Below are 19,271 nucleotides of genomic sequence, written 5' to 3'. Positions count from 1 at the left end.
TCAGTCTTTCAACAGTTAAAATCTTATCATAAAAATAACATAGCATCACAAAATAACTACAACTAACTGTTATATAAAAAAATATGCCATATTCTGAGTAGAACATTTACTTTCTATAAAGAAATTAAGGTCAATCAACAGAATTTGTATAATTTTGGTTAAAGGATTAAAATAAAATGCTGGAATCAACATTATACCACAAATTCTGTTGTTTGAGCTTATGTTATATTAAATTTAGAATATTCCTGCAAAGACAATTTAATAAATACATACTGAAAGTCCATCAACTTTCTGAGATGAGCACACATGAGGGTTGTCCCTCTTCTCTGAGACCTTTCCACTTGTTTTGCCTCTATGTATCCGTCTTGTATCCAGTAAGTGTTGTGTTTCCAACAAAACATCTGCACATAAAACAAGCAGAAGCTTTAGAATAAAGTTCAGTATTGAACGAAACTAGCTCAATAAAATAAATGTAAAAATGCCACTTATACAATACAATCAGCATTTACCAGTACTTAAACTAAATAAGTAACCTTTTTCACAAATGAAATTACTCAAGTAAAACATGTTACCTTTGAAATTAATTAAAGTGTGCAAAAGACGCCTGCTCCCGGGATGCCAGGCTGAAGTTGTAATAAGACTGAAAATCCAGCCGCAAAGTTGAGGTATGAATTCACAACCATGTGACCCTCGAATAGGCCTAGTCAAAAGCCACTGGGTGCACCTGAAATGAATAAATAGAAGCAATAATGTAACTTACAATACAGCATTTAAATATAAAATGTAATCTAAAATGCAAGTTTATCAAATTATTTACAACAGAATTAATAAGAATTAATACATTACCTAATATAATCAGCTTCAGAGAGTCTTGAAGCATCAAACATTTCTCCACATCAGCTGCTATTCTTTGCACCTACAAGAAATAATGAAAATTATCTTGTGATTTAAAAAAAAAAAAACATGCATTTACATAAATGAGACCAAAATGAACACCCAAAAATGCATATATTTTAAAATAAACTTTTACATTTGATTAATAAATTCAATTATAACAATACATTGTAGAACTGTACCACCAATCAAATTAAATAATTTATAATGCAAAATTACAACTGTGTTATGACATTAATGTTTTACATTAATTTTTGAAATTACAAATAAGAAATGTTGTAAAAATGCAATGATACTTTTTAAACGTGAAACTAAACCACCATTAGGTGGCAGCAAATAACTTAATGACTGAGTCAGTTGAGTCATTCATTGAACCGATTCGTTCAGAATGCTGATTCATTCAGTAAAAACACCGCTGAGTTTTGCTTTGATCTTTGTTTGGAACTATTTTCGATGGTGAAATAGAACAACAGTCAATATTGTGTATAAAAAGTAAGTAACTTAATGTTAACTAATTGTTTATTGAACTATGTAACATTTGCAATCGTGATAATCAGCAACAGATCACTTGTTATGCTACTTAATAATATTAACATAACATTAGATGTTATAAATAAACTCAACAGCTTGAACATTTACCTCATGTTTCTTCCGTGAGTTTATGTGTGCTGTTAAGGTTATTTGTTTTTATGTTGAATGTAATAAAATCAGAATCAGTCTTGCATTTCGATGCTTCCATAGTTATTTTTTTTTCAATCAAGTTTTAATCAGGCTATCTTGTCCAATCGGGCATGTAACGTTAAATATGTCTTTCACTACAAAATTGTCCCGGACAAGCTTTAATGTCGAGTACAACTACAGTGGCAATAGACACAATTTCTCATTTACATGTAGTTTCTAATTATAGTAAGATGTCATGTCAATATGGGACAGTTGAAAACATATAAACAAATCAAATCTCACATATTTTGCTTATGACAGATAGTAGAACGTTACTATGACAATCGTTCACACTGGGCATTAGGTTAAAAGTTGGGTAAACACTACTTTAAATGCTCTCAATAAGAAAATGAATCTACCAAAATGAGAAAAATGCAGCATTCAGCCTAATTATGCTATAATAGCAATTTCCAGTTTACTGCACATAAGTTACCATGGCCACTTGGTCTAAATGTCGTGATAGCAGGCTATTGCACATGATATCGCTTATACATTAACTTAAATAAATATAAAAGGATATATTTATTTTTTGTCATAGTTAAAAGGATATATTTCTTAAGTAAAATTAAGTGAATTTACCAGGAATTATGAATAAAGCCTCTAATCTTCAATCGTTCTGGCACTGCTCCAGTCGCTGGATTTCAGATTTGAATGATGCGCGCGCAATCCCATAATGCCACACTACAGTAAAGTAGTGTAAAAAGCAGGAGCTACAGTGACAACACCTGCTTCTTGTAAATTAATTACAGTTGACATGGAAATATACTGTTAACAACTGTAAAACCTTATTTGACCCATAATGCATTGCGAATTGCAGCTACATCTTGTAAAATGTTTAAACAGTAAAATTCTGTAAAATTTTGCTGTAGAAACTACAACAATTTTTTACAGTGTGGAGGACGGCTGATGCCTGTCACTGACTTGCATTGGTATCACTTCTGTGAGCCCATCACGGAATTTTTTTCTGTGAGCCCATCACGGAATTTTCGGCGATTCCGTGATGCCACCACAGACTCGGAGGTTAATTAAGTCCGTGAACATTACACGGAATTCTGTGAGATCACGTTGCTCCAGTCCGTGACCAGTGTCCAGTGCAGGCTCCAGTGTATTTTAATAAGGTATTTTGCGCTGTAAAATCATCATACCGGTTTATTTGAATAAGGTATTTTGTGCTGTAAAATCATCCTACCTGTGTATTTTATAGCGGTAGGACAATCTGATGAGGTATTTTGGGCTGTAAAATCATCCTACCTGTTTATTTTAATAAGGTATTTTGCGCTGTAAATTCATCCTGTGTATTTTAATAAGGTATTTTGCGCTGTAAAATCATCATACCTGTTTATTTGAATAAGGTATTTTGTGCTGTAAAATCATCCTACCTGTGTATTTTATAGCGGTAGGACAATCTGATGAGGTATTTTGGGCTGTAAAATCATCCTACCCGTTTATTTTAATAAGGTATTTTGCGCTGTAAATTCATCCGGTGTATTTTAATAAGGTATTTTGCGCTGTAAAATCATCCTGTTTATTTTAATAAGGTGTGACAGGAGCGAAGCAGAAACCCGCAGTAGGATTTTTCGATGAGGTAGGATGGATCGACAGACATAGCTATAATTTTGCGCTACGGTAGGAAAATCTGACAAGGTAGGAAAAATCGAAAGACCACCGGTGTTCTGTCGATTTGCGCTACCCTGTCAGATTTTGCTACCTCCCATTAAAACAGCAGGTAGTACAATTCGACAATGAAAAATGCTACTTGTCAAATTATGATTTATTAATGTCTACACATACCACAACCCTAAACCTTACAGTAATGCAAATACAGTAATTATGTGTGTAATATTCGCAGTTGTGGCTAGAAGGGATACAGCAACCGGAAACCAACAATAAATATTTTTTTCTACCTATTAGATTGTTTTATTAATGTCTACACCTACCCCAACCCTAAACCTACCCATACAGTAATGCGGATACATTAAATATTGTTGTTCAGCGTGAGGAAAAAAAAGACGCAATATTGATGTGCGCATGCGCAGTAAGCCCTGGTAGGAAAATCTGACGGGTAGGATAAAATGTCAGGACACCGGCACTGACAGGCAGCAATCAAAAAAGGAACGCGCGGATAGTTTAATGCTGAGGACGAGACCACATTCGTTAGACAAACGCCATGATCACCATGATAACGGATTTATCCGAATAAAAGAAAAAAAAAAAAAAATCGGCAGACAATCACATGACCTCACTAATGTAGCGCTGTTCCAGCAAACACGTGATTGTGTCTGCCGAATATTTTTTTCTGTTATTCGGATTTCGGATAAATCCGTTATTCGTTTTGAAGCCATTATCCGTGCCTTATTTGTGTGGTGTTTCTGTGACTCACATGGACATGGGCCGTGCATCCACAGACACGTGCATCATCTGAAGTTTCTTCTTCTGTTTTTTAAACAGCTTCAAATTGTCAATGTGGATGAAAGTGAAGCGCGCTGCTGCTGCTGCTGCTGCTCGTGGGGCGGATAGAAAACGGTTCTTTTGTTTCTACCAAAAGGGACGTATTATACAGCTAAAAGATAGTAAATATGTATTTAAGTTGATGTAACTGATTCAGTTCAAAACGTCTAGCTTGCTTTAACATTCACGTATTACGGAGCCCGGGAAGTCACCTGTAGGAGAAAAAAATAATAAAAATCCGTGCCGACGGTTTTGCAATCCGTTCCCTCAGTTTATAAACCGTACTCACGAATTCTTAAAACTGTTCCCTCGGTTTAACAAATCGTGCCCACGGATTAATAAACCGTACCCGAATTTCCAATCCGTGCGCTCAGATTTTGTAAACCGTACCCTCGGTTTTTGAATCCGTACCCACAAATTAATAATCCGTGCGCACGCTTTCGCAATCAGTTCCCACGGGTTTGTAAACTCACGGATTTGTGGTTCCGCCCCCACCGGCAGATTCAACCACGCCACCTGTTTAGGTGCGGGATGCACTGTATTGTTTATTAAATATTATTTGTCAAAGTAGCCTATGAGACCACGACCCAGATAGCACAGGTACGTCGCGGAGACGTCTGTGAAAGATCGTAGCATCTGATAAACATCGCATTCGATCGAACGTTTTTTGTTGTTAATGAGTCGTCGTCTTTACCTCTATACGACGTCTATACGATGAATCTTCAGCATTTGAAAGTACCTGCTGCCATGCACGCAGCGCCGGATCGGAGCAAGCAGACGAATCAGTAGAACCCTGGTTTTTGCAACCGTTGTTGCATGATTTCGCCAGAAATAGATTTTACGCCATTTTACTGACGGGAGATTTGTCGAGTCGCGCTGCATCCAGGTGATAGTGATTATTGTTGCGTGCATCGCACCACTCGCGTCCGAAGACACTTTAATAAAACACAAATACAACAACAAACACACACACACACACACACACACACACAGGAACACTCTTTGAAACCCACCACGCACAACCAGCCTTTAAATCTGTTTGTTTGATCCTCTGTAGACAAAAATACATGCAGAAAAATGCCAGCCGTTTCTTATTTGAAGTGACCCTCGTTTCAAGCAAACTGTAATTTTACCTACTTTACTGGTTTACATTCCTTGTATGTCATCTTGCAGAAAGCATAAATTAAACCCTTCTTATGCCACGCTTGACTGCTGCTTAGAATTTCAATTGTTAACATTACAAGCTTGAAAATTTGAGTAACACCTTAATTTATACCATGGTCTGTATGAAGGTGAACGGTTTGTGTCAGGTGATTCTTTGACTACATTCCATGCATTGAAATATAGTGTACATATTCATATTTTGTTCCAAATAATGTTAAAGGTGACAAAGGCAAAGAAAACCCTTGATGAATGAGGAAGAAGCCTTTGGATGAAACACTATACAAATGTCTATTTGATTTAATGCCTCACAAAATTAATGATACTGACAAACCCCAGACTTGATTATGACAGTTTGCAGTACACTTATTCTAGTGAAAGAAAATTCACTGAGCCTGTAATAAACTTTAAATAATATCTTTAAATCTTTAAATAATAAAACATTAAGGACACACTTTAATGTATTAACTGCTGAAAGCATCGAGTTGAGTTGACTTTATTCACAACATAACAGTCTCTACATAATAACAGTCTCAAATAAAGAATATAAAGAGCTCTAATAGAATAATCCATAACATCTGCAATAAAACAAGGTGCAGACCGTGCATGGCAGACACGGGTTATAGACTGCACTTAATGAAACTTCGTTGCAAGTTGAGTGTGGGATTGATGGTGGGCTAGAGGTAGATCTGTGCATCTTAGGATGAACCAGTATGTCATTCCTAGTGTGTCTGGTGGAGAAAAGAAATAGAAAAGATGTTAGAGCATTTTATAAGGAAACAATGTACAAGTTACTGAAGGTGTAAACAATAATACAATATCAGGCAGTGAACACCATGTACAATGCAGCAACATGCACACAATACTATCAACAACCTCTGTATTAGATACTACACTAAGCTGTGCCACTGAAATCAGACTGATTAACATGATTGTCACAATATTCATTTATTTGAATAAAGTTTTTGGGTGAGCCATCCCTTTAAGGTCCATGTTTGATGGTTTGATAGTGATAATTGCTCATTTAACAGTATTGCTATGAAAGCTGACAGTAATGAATAAAACTGAACAACAATCCAACTACTATACATTAAACCGCACAGAGCAACAAACCCAAAGCTGCCCTGTGCATGCGTGCTAAAATGATCTGAGACAAGCAGAAAGCAGAAATAATTTGTAGAAGTTGCTGACAGATTTTGGCTTTCACATTTAGCTCATCATAACTGAATAAAAAATGTTATGCGACCATTAAAGAAGGATTGTTACAACTGCTAGACTAATGCAGGTATAAGGGACTTAATCCTGTAATGAGCAATCAGCAAATCCTGCTTAAAAATTAAAGATTAAGAATTTCAGTGGGCCCCTATATCTTGCCCAATTTTGTCCTCCAAATAACATGAAAACTGAAGTTAAAGAAAACAAATATAGTGAATGTATTTTCGTAGGCTGTGCTACACATTCACAAAAAACAAAACTTATTTAAAATGCTAAAAACAAAACACAGGCTGGTTAACCGGTATGGGAAACACATATTCACATGTATATACACGTATATTCTGAATATAGTAAATGAACATAGCTGCTAAGCAATTGTTTTACATGTAACAACTGAAGTAATTACATGTATGGGTACTAAACAGAATATTAAACCTACATTTAAAGTAAATATTTTAGAAAAATGTCAATTTTAGTCAGAATTATTATGCTCCTATTTGCTTCAATTATTTCCAAATTAGACAAGGACACAACCATCAAATGTAAGTTATTCACTGGAGAAACATGACTCAAGTCCACACGCATCTGTTGAAGCGTCTGACGGGGCAAACCACAAATAATATTTGTTTATTGAAGCACTTTCTCTGCTCCTTTCAAGTTTTGTGCTCTGTGTTTGACTCAATCCCATCTACTCCAGTTATAAAAGATGCTGCTGGTTCAGATTTAACAGATGAAGTCATGCCTTGTCTGGACTCTTGTTGTGCCAGTTGTCTTAAGATTTTTAGTAGTATGGCTGTCGCCATCTTTGATAACTCTTTACTCACTATTGCTATAATTAGAGGTAATAATACTGCTGGACTTCAGTTACTTGTGCATACAGACAGCATCCGAAACACTATTGTAAGCAGTTGTGTGTAGAAAACATCTGCATTTACTTACAGATGTGAGTCTCTATGTTACTCCCAAACAGTGACAGTGTAAACATAGCCTACCTATGAGTCATAACAGTTTGTCCTTTTGTTTTTCTTTACTTTTATAATTAATTGGGTTAAACTGTCTTCTGCTTTTCAACTCTGGACAAACTTTATTTTATAATTTAGAATTATAAAATAAGTTTATAGAAAATGTGTCATTTAATCCAATTAATCTAAAACATTATTTGATTTTTAAAATAATCAATGGTTACAGCCTAAAAAAAAAATAACCATTCAAATATAGACAACAGTGCGCTATAAAACTGTTTACATGTAGGAAGAGGTTTGGTGGAGGAAAGTGGGAGAAAGGTCCTCACCCAAAGTTTGGCCCGTAATTTCCACAGCTGCTGCACCCAGGGGTTGTGATGAGAGCTTGGTCATGTGAGGTAATTCTTCTCAAGTGGTCTAATGGTCCTCATTGGAAGTTTGTCGACACCCCCTAGTTGTCTCCGGACCCTGATAAAGATTGACACAAAGTTATTTTAGGGTTGGGTGGTATGAAAATATATATTGTGGTGACAATAAGAGTGTCTACTCAATATTTTATTGCTGTATTGTTTTTATAGTGGTATGTAAATATATTCAATGCAGCACAGGACTACTTAAAGCTATTAACATGTTAGAGCAATTTAAAAACAATTCATGGATGAGAATACATATCTGAACTGAAGTTAATACAGCACTTAAAGAGGTAAAGCTTATGTAGTACAGAAAACACTGTATCATAAGCTAGATGTGTGTAGATGATCACAGTTTTGAGATTCATTCTGAAACATGCAGCGATATTTAATTATATACACCACATCACGACTTCAGTTTTATTTTGATTATTCGTGCAACCCAATCTTTTGCATCTTGATTATTACATCGGGACTTCAGTTTTGAGCTGAAGCAAAAATATTTATATATTTACATATGTACTAGGGGTGTAATGGTTCAAATTACTCACATTTTGGTTTGCATCACGGTATTAAGAGCCCAGCTTCGATAGGGTCACTGTTGGCCTATAATGGAACAAAAATTGCTAAAATCAACAGATTTTACTAATACATACAATTTCTGTGTAAAAATAATATAAAGATGCAGCTATCTTTCTAAAGTCATTTTTACCCTCCTGTAATTTGGCTCCAAATATTACGTGAAAATTGCCATTTTCACCCCCCTACAAAAATGTGGATTATTCAATAAATAAACTTAAATTTATCTCTCTTCAGAAAAAATGTAAATGTAAATGTAAAAAATTGAGGCAGGGACCTCTGGTTGAGTTGACACAGAATGACTCTATAGCCTTTTGGATTATTGCAAAAAATAAGCTTCAGAAAAGCTTAAAAAAAAGACAGCATCGTCTCTTAGTTTCAATCTGTGTCGAATTGTGCCTTGTTTGTAAACAAATCTGCGGTAAAATTAAGTGAACAAAGCACCAAATTAAAATAAATAAAAATATAAACAGTTTTTAGACTAACAAGACAGTTTTAAGTTCTTAAACTTACAGGATGTTTTATAGTACAATGGCCTCTTATATGTCTTATATGGAATTTTGGTTTCTCAGTTTATGACCCCTTTAAGGAGTGTACTATAAAGTTAAATTATATTTAAAATTTTTCAAATTATAACCAATATACATGTTTCACATTCTAATTTGAAAAGAAAGCATCCTTGCATGTTCTGAAAGTGAAAAGTAGTGTTTTACTGTAGCATAACAAAAAGTTACTGTCATTTTGAAATTACTGCAAAGTGGGGGTTTAAGGTTTCAGGTAGGCCTATATTAGGTTTATCAACACAAACTGAATAATCAAATGTGAAAAAAACCCACTGCTTAGTCTTCACTGTATGAATTAAATGCACACTGAATGAATGAATGATGCATTTATATAGTGCTTTATTGTGTATTGCTGTACACCCAAAGCGCTTTACAATCATGTGGGCAGGCGGATTGGCCATTTGGCAATTCTGGCAAATGTCAGAGGGCCGGACCATTTTCTTTAATGTGGGCGGTCAGATTTATATATATATATATCGGCCGAGCAGCCCACTTGAGTCAAACATTCTAATTAATTTAATTTTGTGCTCCAGTTCAATGCAGCGGCTCAAAAGCGCTCATCAATGTCAAAATGTTTGAAATAGCCAATCAAAGTGTAGAAGGTGGGATTTACCGTTCACAGAGCTAAACTGCACGGCACTTGAATGCGAGCTGAGGTGAAATGTAAGCAGCTAAACATGACGAGACAATTCAGTAATATTTGCTAACAATTTATGATATAAAAAATGTTAAACGACAGACATTATTTTTCAGGTATGCAAACTAGGCTACTACTGTTAACATAAGATAAAAGTGAATGGTTGTAAATCCAGGTTTTCTTCTGTAATTTCACGTTACATGTTCACTCCTCAACCACCACCAGTGTGCAGCATCCACTTGGATGATGTTACGGCAGCCACAGGACAACGGCGCCAGTGCGCTCACCACACACCAGCTTCAGGTGGAGAGGAGAGAGAGATAGAGCTAATCAAGTGGATGAGGATTATTGGGAAGCCATGATTGACAAGAGCCAGTGGAGGGAATCTGGCCAGGACATCGGGGTTACACCCCTACTCTTTACGATGAGTGTCACAGGATTTTTAATGACCACAGAGAGTCAGGACCTTGGTTTTAACGTCTCATCCGAAAGACAGCGCTTTTTGAAAGTATAGTGTCCCCGTCACTATACCGGGCATTAGGACCCACACAGACCACTGATTCTTATTAAAGCTACAAGACATTCAGTCATAGACAGTGAATGATTTTCTCTGTCTTTTATTCATTAACATTAAGCACAGACAGAAGCAGGTTTAACAGACTGCTGTTATTTTAAGAGCTGCACGGATCCAAAATATAGTTACACGTGGGCTCTCTTTCTTAACTTTTTAATCAGAGGTGGCTTTCTGTGCATGTGATTACTTCGCTTACTGTATTAATAACATTAAGCATGTCACACGCATGTAACAGTCGTGTGTCCAGTCTACTCTCTGCTGTATGTGTCGACCTAAATCTTTTTTGGACTTTTTTTAATCTTTTGAAGTATTAAAGTCATGCAAGCTGTTGCAATAGGCATATTGCAATATGTACATTTGAAATTTTGATATATTGTGCAGTCCTACCCAAAATGGTCAAAATTCCTGTCTTGGTGAGTATTCACATAAACACAGTCAGTTACGTCGGTTAAGTGGACCAAACAGTTCAGAAAGTGTGCGTGTAACAAAATATTGAAGCACTTAAAGTTACAGCAACTAAATAAACCTGTTTCCTTCTGTGTGCTTAATATGATATGACAAAGAGAAAATCTCTCACTGCTCATGACTGAATATATTTTGTAGCTTTAATGAGAATCAGTGTGTATTTAATTCATATAGTGAAGACTAAGCAGTGTTTAATTTTTACATTTGATTAGTTTCTGCTGTTAAATAAACCTAATTTGGGCCTCCGTGAAACCCTAAACCCCCTGGTTTACACTCGTTAAAATGGCACTTTTTATGTAATGCTACAGTAAGCACAGCTGTTCAGAAGTTGTGGGCATGCTTTCTTCTCACAAAAAGAATGTGAAACATTAACACGAGTTATAGAGTTTTCAGATTTTAAATATACCTACATATAATTTAAGTGTACTTTACACACTTGCATATCGAATTATTTTACAAGTTATTGCAATCGCATAATGCATTTTTCTTCAATATCATGCAGCCCTAGGTTTTGGCATGCAAAAATGCAGTCAATGTTGTTGAAAAAATAAAAACAAAGAAAAAACATACCTGAAAGTGGAGTTTGTGGGAGATGAGACAATTAGATCCGTATAGATCATGGTGGCCTCCATACAAAGACCAGCTGCTGAAGAGTGGATGATGGAGGGACCACAGCCAAACATCAGGACAGAATTCTGCATGAGTCAGGTAAACAGAATAAATTACACTGTAAATAAACATTATTAAAACAAATGGTAAAGTCACTAGTCAAAGTAGTTTAATCCCTATAAATCAAAGCAAATTATAACTATATGACATTATCACACAAAAAGGCTTTTTTAAGAGCCAACAGTATCTTTTTATTTATTACATTTACGCATTTAGTAGACGCTTTTGTCCAAAACCATTATTCAGGCTATACTTTTTTTTCTTATCAGTATGCGCGTTCCCTGGGAATTGAACCCACAACCTTTTGCACAGCTACCGCAATGCTCTACCACTGAGCCACAGGTAATATAGAAATTATTAGCATGTTATGATGTAGGATTCTAGTTTTTATTTATTTATTAATTTGCATACTATGATGAATCTGGCAAATCAGAAATGCAGGATGCTAGTTTTTATTTTTTTAAAGAATTATCCCTTTAATGTCTTCATTAAGAAATATTCAAGAAAATGTCCCTTTCACAGCAAAATGCAATAAATATTATTATTATTCTGAATAATATTCTCTATATTGCACAAGGCTTAGTGAATAACTTTCTTAATTTGTACATGCTTTGATGCCTTTAGGTCACATGGGTTTGGAATTTAATGGATTTATAGTATTGCATGCATTTAAATTTCTAAAATTTTATAAAACAAATATATTATTTAAATTAAGAATTTTGCTATGCATTTATGTGTATTGGAGTTGATTTGGGAGCAAATGTTATCTCTGTTGCTTACTTAAGATAGGCGACGCACCGCGGTTGGTTGCAAAACGCGGAGCTACAACATATGGTCGAGTAAAACGGTTTAAAATTAGTTCACTTTTAAAAATGTTACAACAATCCCACCAATGACAAACATACTATCATAAAACCATACATTTCCACCTATCATACTATGCTTACCTCTCACCCATTAAAGTACCATACACAGTGAGTGAAGAGATCGCGTGGCTAAATGCGTGGCTGGCTCTTCTTCATCCATTGGCTCATTGGCTCATTGGCGACTCGCGTGCGTACATCGCCACCTATGGGGTTGCTCAACTATATTTAACAAAGAGGGACTCAAACTGGGAGACAAAGAAAGCAACGTTAGTAAAAAAAAAAAAAAATAGATATGACTTATATTTTTGGTAACACCATTGCTTTGAATATAGTATGAAAACACAAACACCACACTATTTGAAAACCCTATGTTTTTGACGTTTAATACCAAGTTAACGCAGTGTGTCATTATATAATTGTACATACATTAAAAAAAAAAAAAAAAAAAAAACTTTTCTCTCAATATTTAAATTCTTAGTCGCGTGCCAAGCCCGCGAACCGGGCAGCGGGGCATATATAAGCCGGGTCTGTGCTCACCTCGCGCACACCTGACTCCCCTTCGAGTGACATCCCCAGCAGTGCGTTTTTCTGAGGTGAATTACTCTTTACTTAACCGATTTAGTTAAATTACTTTTTAAAAGTATGGGCCGACAACAAAAGTAAATGACATTTAAAACTATAAAGAAAGAAATACAATTTAATTATGAGTAATTATAATAACAAATAGTCCTGAGCGGGAACAGTTAGTTTTTCTGATGGGAATAACTGCTAAAATAAATAGCAGGCGTTTTCACTCATGAAACCCATTAAATTGTAATAAAAGTTGGACTGTCTTTTCCGGTAAATGTATAACATCTCACATAGACAACGATTTTCCGTCTTTTTGTATAAAGTCCGCTCAAAAAAAAAAAACATCGTTAAATGCCGTTACATCAGTGTGACGTCATTGCCAATGGAGCCAATCCGGTCCGTTTGAGAGACGCTCTTTCGTTTGCGAGTCATCTGTCATGTTAACGTTACTTAAAAAGAGATAAATTATACAATTATTCTTAATAATATCTTCATTATTCATATTTGTATGGATAGTAGTGCCTTGTCACAGGTTTGACTGTGAGCGCGAGAGCTCTATCTCTCTCTCACATGATGGCGCGTGCACCTATAGAGAGACTCATAAACCTTTACACCTGTATAGATGAAATCTGTCATCCCTCATTTTGTAAAAAACATAATAATAATAATTGTTGTTATTATTATTGTTGTTGTTTGTTGTGATTCTCAAGAATGAAAATGCATCTTACTGTGGCTTATTTGTTAGTGGGCTGTAAGGTCTCTGCATTCTTCTTCTCATCTTGCATTATCAGATGATATTATACATATTCATCAGAGCCTTTATAAACTATGGGAATTCATTATCTATTTAGACTATCATGAAAATAATTATTCTCTTATCTCTTTTTTCAGTGTCGATTGCCGTCTGATTGTTGTAAGTGAAAATAGTAAATCATACATACATACATAAATAAATAAATAGCATCCTGCGTCTCTGATTTGCCAGATTCATCATAACATGCTAATTAATCAATACTCACTGATGAAACCTCACATACCTCACTCATATTCACTCTTCTTTTTCTCTCTTTTGTTGGTGTCTACAGCAGCTACATACACCCCAAAGGCTCTTTTCAGAGCCACATCACGAGAGCGTCTTTGCCTTTGTGAGTATATATTTTGGCTGACTGTCAGATACCTCTCAGTATTTGGGTTTAGATCAACTAAAGAAACATCATGCAGCATGTTAGGAATGTCTTAATGAAGACATTAAAGGAATAAATCAAATAAATAAATACATACATACATACATACATATACACACATAAATAAATTAATAAATAGCATCCTGCGTCTCTGATTTGTCAGATTCATCATAACATGCTAATTAATCAATAATCACTGATAAAACTGAAAACATTTGAATTTGTAGACATACCTCACTCATATTCATTCTTCTTTTTCTCTCTTTTGCTTGTGTCTACAGCAGCTACATACACCCCAAAGGCTCTTTTCAGAGCCACATCACGAGAGTGTCTTTGGCTTTGTGAGTATATATTTTGACTGACTGTCAGATACCTCTCAGTATTTGGGTTTAGATCGGTCCCACTTTATATTAGGTGGCCTTAACTACTATGTACTTACATTTAAATTAATCATTTGGTACAATGCACTTATTGTGTACATACATGTTTTTACATTGTACTTATATTTTTAAAAATATCTATATGTAATTACATCTGTAATTAATTTCAGTAATTACACTGTTGACCCATCCCTTACACCTTAACCCACTGTTAAACCTACCCATACCACCAAACCTGTCCCTAACCTTACCCGTATCCCACCTCAATAGCAGCAGAAGTGTTTTGCAATACAATATGAACACAATAAGTACATTGTACTTATTTTTTGATGTAAGTACATAGTAGTTAAGGCCACCTAATATAAAGTGTGACCAAATAAATAAATAAATACATACATACATATACACACATAAATAAATAAAAACTAGCATCCTGCGTCTCTGATTTGCCAGATTCATCATAACATGCTAATTAATCAATAATCACTGATGAAACTGAAAACATTTTAATTTGTAAAGACATACCTCACTCATATTCACTCTTCTTTTTCTCTCTTTTGTTGGTGTCTACAGCAGCTACATACACCCCAAAGGCTCTTTTCAGAGCCACATCACGAGAGCGTCTTTGGCTTTGTGAGTATATATTTTGACTGACTGTCAGATACCTCTCAGTATTTGGGTTTAGATCAACTAAAGAAACATCATGCAGCATGATAGTAATGTCTTAATGAAGACATAAAAGGGTTAATTTAAAAAAAAATTAAAATAAAATAAAATAAATAAATATATAAATAAAATTTACTGAATCTGCCAGATTCATCATAACATACTAATTGAATTCTTGATATCGGCAATTCGCTTTTTTAAGAGTATCAAAGTAATTATTGATATGAACAAAGGCAGTTGATATCAGAAATTGCCCATGCAACTAGTGAAAATAGTTAAAATATTATTTAAGATATCAGTAATTCTAAGAATAGCTATGGTAATGAGTTAATGAATATTAATAATCTGCTTTTCCCATAATCTTCTTTTTAGCGTCAGTGTAGGTGAAAGATGGAAGAAGAATATCCATGCACAGAAATGGCTGCTCCTTTATTTATTTGTTTAGTCAATGAAACATAAAAATGATATTATGGCTAGATTTATTTATAAATTTTTGTTAATGTTTAAAAAAAAAAAAAGTTTCATCCTGTTTCTATTTATTGGTCACCAAGTCCATTTAAACCATATCTCGGTAGCAGAAACAAAAATCCTGAAACATTAAAAGTAATAATAATAATAATAATAATAATAATCCTTAGGAATATAACTGGTCCCTGCTTACATAGGCCCTTCAAAATTTGTTCTGATGACACTCACTGTCCCATGACATAAAATTTTGGGCAGATCAAAATTTATTTTTACATTAAATATTGACATTTTGGCCATTCTTTCGAGTTTAGTCCTAACCCTCATCCAGCAATCATCAACTGATTAGAACTAGAGATAAAATTCTTCAGGTATCTTAAAAAGTCTTAAATTCAGATTCAGTGGGTCTTAAATATCTTTGGTCTCATTACCGCAAAAGTTTCACCAGTCTGACGGACCCAGTGACTGTTTACAATCATTGGACAGACGGAAGATTTTTATTACATTCAGCGTAAACAGCGATCGATAATGGATAGTGTATTTCTGGTATCAATGTTGCGCTGTTGAGGCTCATGCTGCCTGTCTCTGTGAGAGACTTATATGGAGAAATCAAATCAAATGAGCATAACGGCAAACATAAAGAAACTCACAGAACAAACATACTGAGGTAAAAATTAAAAATGCTTAGTTTATTTATAAAATGATGATGATGATGATCACATACCATGACAAGGGCACTATTTTGCTAAATATTTTCATGATTGCAAATGTTACATTGATTTTGGCTCAAGAAACAAGTAGTTAAGTAGTTACTTATATTTTAGACAGAATATTGACTGTTTTGTTCTATTTCACCAACGAAAATAGTTCCAAACAAAGATCAGAAGTATTGCACATTCTCCAAGCAGCACTCGACTTTTTTGTTCCTGAATGATTCAGTGTTTTGAATGAATCGGTTGAATGAATAAGTGACTTACCGCCACCTACTGGTGCTTTAGTTAGTTTAAAAGTATGCATTTTTCCACCAACATTTCTTATTTGTATATTCAAAAAAAATGTATTTAAAACATTAATCTCATAATTTATACAACACATAATTTATTGTGGTTGTAAATTTTTAGTGCAAATTATTTAATTTGATTGCTAACAGCCCTGTTGTGTATATAAAATTTCTTCATACATACATTTGATAAGGTTAATAAATATTGGACTTTATGGAGGTAGATAACAACCTGGGGTAAATATTAAAAACATGCAGATTTAAATATGTAAAAGCTGAATAGAAAACTGATGAAAATATTGCTTAATTTACACCACCAAAAATATTGCTGATGCAGAGCTTTTGAGGGATATTTTGTATGGGATATTGTCTTCAGATGTGAAAAGTTCTCTATATACCGTAATAATAAATAGCATTTTTGACAGCGATGATATTTTGTTTTCTTTTTAAATTTAAAGACACATTAAATATTACATTTACATATGTAATATAATGTGTATTTCCTTCACAGGTTTGGTCTTAAATTTTACATAAGGTGGTATTAAAAAGGTCTTAAAAAGTCTTAAATTTAACTTGTTCATATCTGTAGACACCCTGTAAACGTTATCTAAAATAAGTGATCATACACACATTTATTAAGCTTTTGTATGCTATTTCTAGGCACACATTTAGGTCCAATACTTTAAACAAAATGACAAAACTGACATTACCTGTTATACTGATCGATCCGCACTCACAAAATAGTCTTCTTTTTAGCGTTTATTTTACATTAATCACCAATAGGATAAAACACCGCCGCCTGTGTTTTATAGCTTAAAATGAACGCTAAAAATAAGAACAGAACACTTCCTGAGTTTTCAAAAAAACAATAGTTTTGAGAGATGTTTTTTTTTTTTTTTTTTCTCCTACAAGTGACTTCCCGGGCTCCGTACATACTCGAGAATCAATTTAGAAAGTTAAATGTGTCAAGGTCATGTAAAAAAGCGCCCCCTTGTGGACAATTAGTAAATATGGCCATTAATTAATCAAAGGACGCGAAGGAGGCGTTTAACCATTTGTTTAAATGCTTAAAGTGTCCCAATGCACGTTAACATCTACAATCTAGAAACTAATGACTGAAATAACGACTAAAATTATAAATTTTGTCTAATATTGGCTTTTCTTCTGAAGTGTGCTTGTTGCTGCTGCTTTTTTGCTTTCTCTGTGCCTCCTTTCTGCGTTCGGTGTGACAAAAGACAGCTCAGCCTCGTTATTCTGACTGTCTCCTCCAGGCGGCGATAGACAGGCTTTTTCTCTCTCTCTACAGCGACCTCTGTAGTGCTTAAAGTAAAAAAAGGGTGTTTAGGTGGTGTTACTGAGTGGTCTTACTTGAAAAATAATTAAAGGGGTTTTAATTTGGCAGTGAAGCAATTTGTTTTACATTTTTATTAATATTAAAAACTGTTGCCCACCAAATCAATGAAGTGTAACTACCATGCAAGAAGTCATTTTGTTGTTAAAACAAAAGAAACAGAAATATTCCTTTAATATTTTTTTCCCTTTGATATATACGTATATATTATGTTTTTCTTGACCTTTTTATGTTTTTACCCTTTTATGAAAAGGACATTACTAGCACTTCCAAAACATTATAAGATACGATACTCTTCTTAGACTAGTTTATAACTAAATTCATTATCAAATATTCACTTATGCTTGCAAATAAATATTACACAATGGAATCAGCTATAATTTTTCGATCAGCCTGACTGCGACGGTGTAAAACAGACACGCCCTTCCTGTTTTACACGTTGCTATTGGTTTAAAATTGTCACGCCCTTTAGATAAAACGTCCAATCCGTCACAAGAGGCGTTACGGTTCTCCACTCTTATTGGTCAGATTCGTCAGTCAATCAAATTGTTTGACAGCGAATAAACACACCCATTGTGCATTGTTTTTGTTTCTTGGAATCAAAGTGGATTAAAAGTGGATTAACTGCTTTTCAGTTGTGCTTGAAAATTAATAAACCGATATGCACAACATGTTTTCTCTCCGACTGTGGTCTTTGTGTACATTGCATCTTTGTTGAGGTGATGCCACTTTTACATATTAACAAGCGTGAAACCACATTTTATTACCCGACTAACTGACTCCATAATATCTTAAGGACTTGGCATTTTCCGTCAACCTGTGTTGTGTGAACAGAACCGCAAGTGACAACTAGGTATTTGGCTTCGGGCACATCCCTACTCTGAAACCACTGGAGTCTTTGTATAAACAATCACTAAAAACTCGTCATTGCGCCAAATTGCAATACCATTGCTAGACTATGCATAGCCTGACTTCACCATTAAAACAGTTTGTGAATATTAGAACAACTGCTCACCGGTCTACAAGGGGTGGGGAAAGAGGGTATTATTACTGTATTATAACTGAAAGATAACTGTATTATTCCTCTCAAAAGATGTAAATTTAGTCAGTCTGTATTCTCAGTCAAAGCTGCAAGGGAATGAACTCCTTTCCATCAACAATTAGAAGAGATACTTATGGTTATTTTCAGTTTCATTTATAAAAAAAAAAAAAAAAAAAAAAATGGTTACTGACAACTCAGCACTGTCAACATTAGAACTGTATTCTTGACAGTATACTTTTTTTGTACTGATAGATCTTGGATATGTTGCTTTCTCCTGTCGCCATCTCGCTCTCCTTTTTCTTATACTTTTTTGTCTAGTTAACTACTTATATTTGTATTATAGTAGTGATTTGTATTGTGCATGCATTCATGTATCTGTATTTTTTCAGTATTTTACTTTTTACTCCCTTTTATTTGTAGCTGTGCATATGTGTGTGTAAGATGCTCCGT

The 19,271-nt window shown here is 34.5% G+C and overlaps 3 long non-coding RNA genes across 3 annotated transcripts; 1 reads left to right on the top strand and 2 right to left on the bottom strand.

Annotated features, from left to right (window-relative positions):
• Positions 1 to 593: 593 nt before the first annotated feature.
• LOC131539579 (uncharacterized) lies at positions 594 to 2,266 on the bottom strand. Its single transcript, XR_009270917.1, has 3 exons — positions 2,194 to 2,266; positions 847 to 916; positions 594 to 724 (listed from the first exon to the last, which is right to left on the bottom strand). It is a non-coding gene; the product is annotated as an uncharacterized LOC131539579 (long non-coding RNA).
• A 3,441-nt stretch (positions 2,267 to 5,707) lies between these two features.
• On the bottom strand, positions 5,708 to 13,347 carry LOC131539576 (uncharacterized). Its single transcript, XR_009270913.1, has 5 exons — positions 12,245 to 13,347; positions 11,199 to 11,323; positions 8,362 to 8,416; positions 7,730 to 7,868; positions 5,708 to 5,954 (listed from the first exon to the last, which is right to left on the bottom strand). It is a non-coding gene; the product is annotated as an uncharacterized LOC131539576 (long non-coding RNA).
• Positions 13,348 to 13,467: 120 nt separating this feature from the next.
• On the top strand, positions 13,468 to 15,391 carry LOC131539584 (uncharacterized). The gene is made up of 3 exons (XR_009270924.1): positions 13,468 to 13,878; positions 14,871 to 14,930; positions 15,336 to 15,391. It is a non-coding gene; the product is annotated as an uncharacterized LOC131539584 (long non-coding RNA).
• The last annotated feature ends 3,880 nt before the right edge of the window (positions 15,392 to 19,271 follow it).

The sequence above is a fragment of the Onychostoma macrolepis genome, chromosome 04 (assembly GCF_012432095.1).
Source record: "Onychostoma macrolepis isolate SWU-2019 chromosome 04, ASM1243209v1, whole genome shotgun sequence".
In the NCBI taxonomy this organism is placed as follows: domain Eukaryota; kingdom Metazoa; phylum Chordata; class Actinopteri; order Cypriniformes; family Cyprinidae; genus Onychostoma; species Onychostoma macrolepis.
The sequence above is the reverse complement of the archived record's forward strand: the minus strand, read 5'-3'. Positions and strand labels throughout refer to the sequence as shown.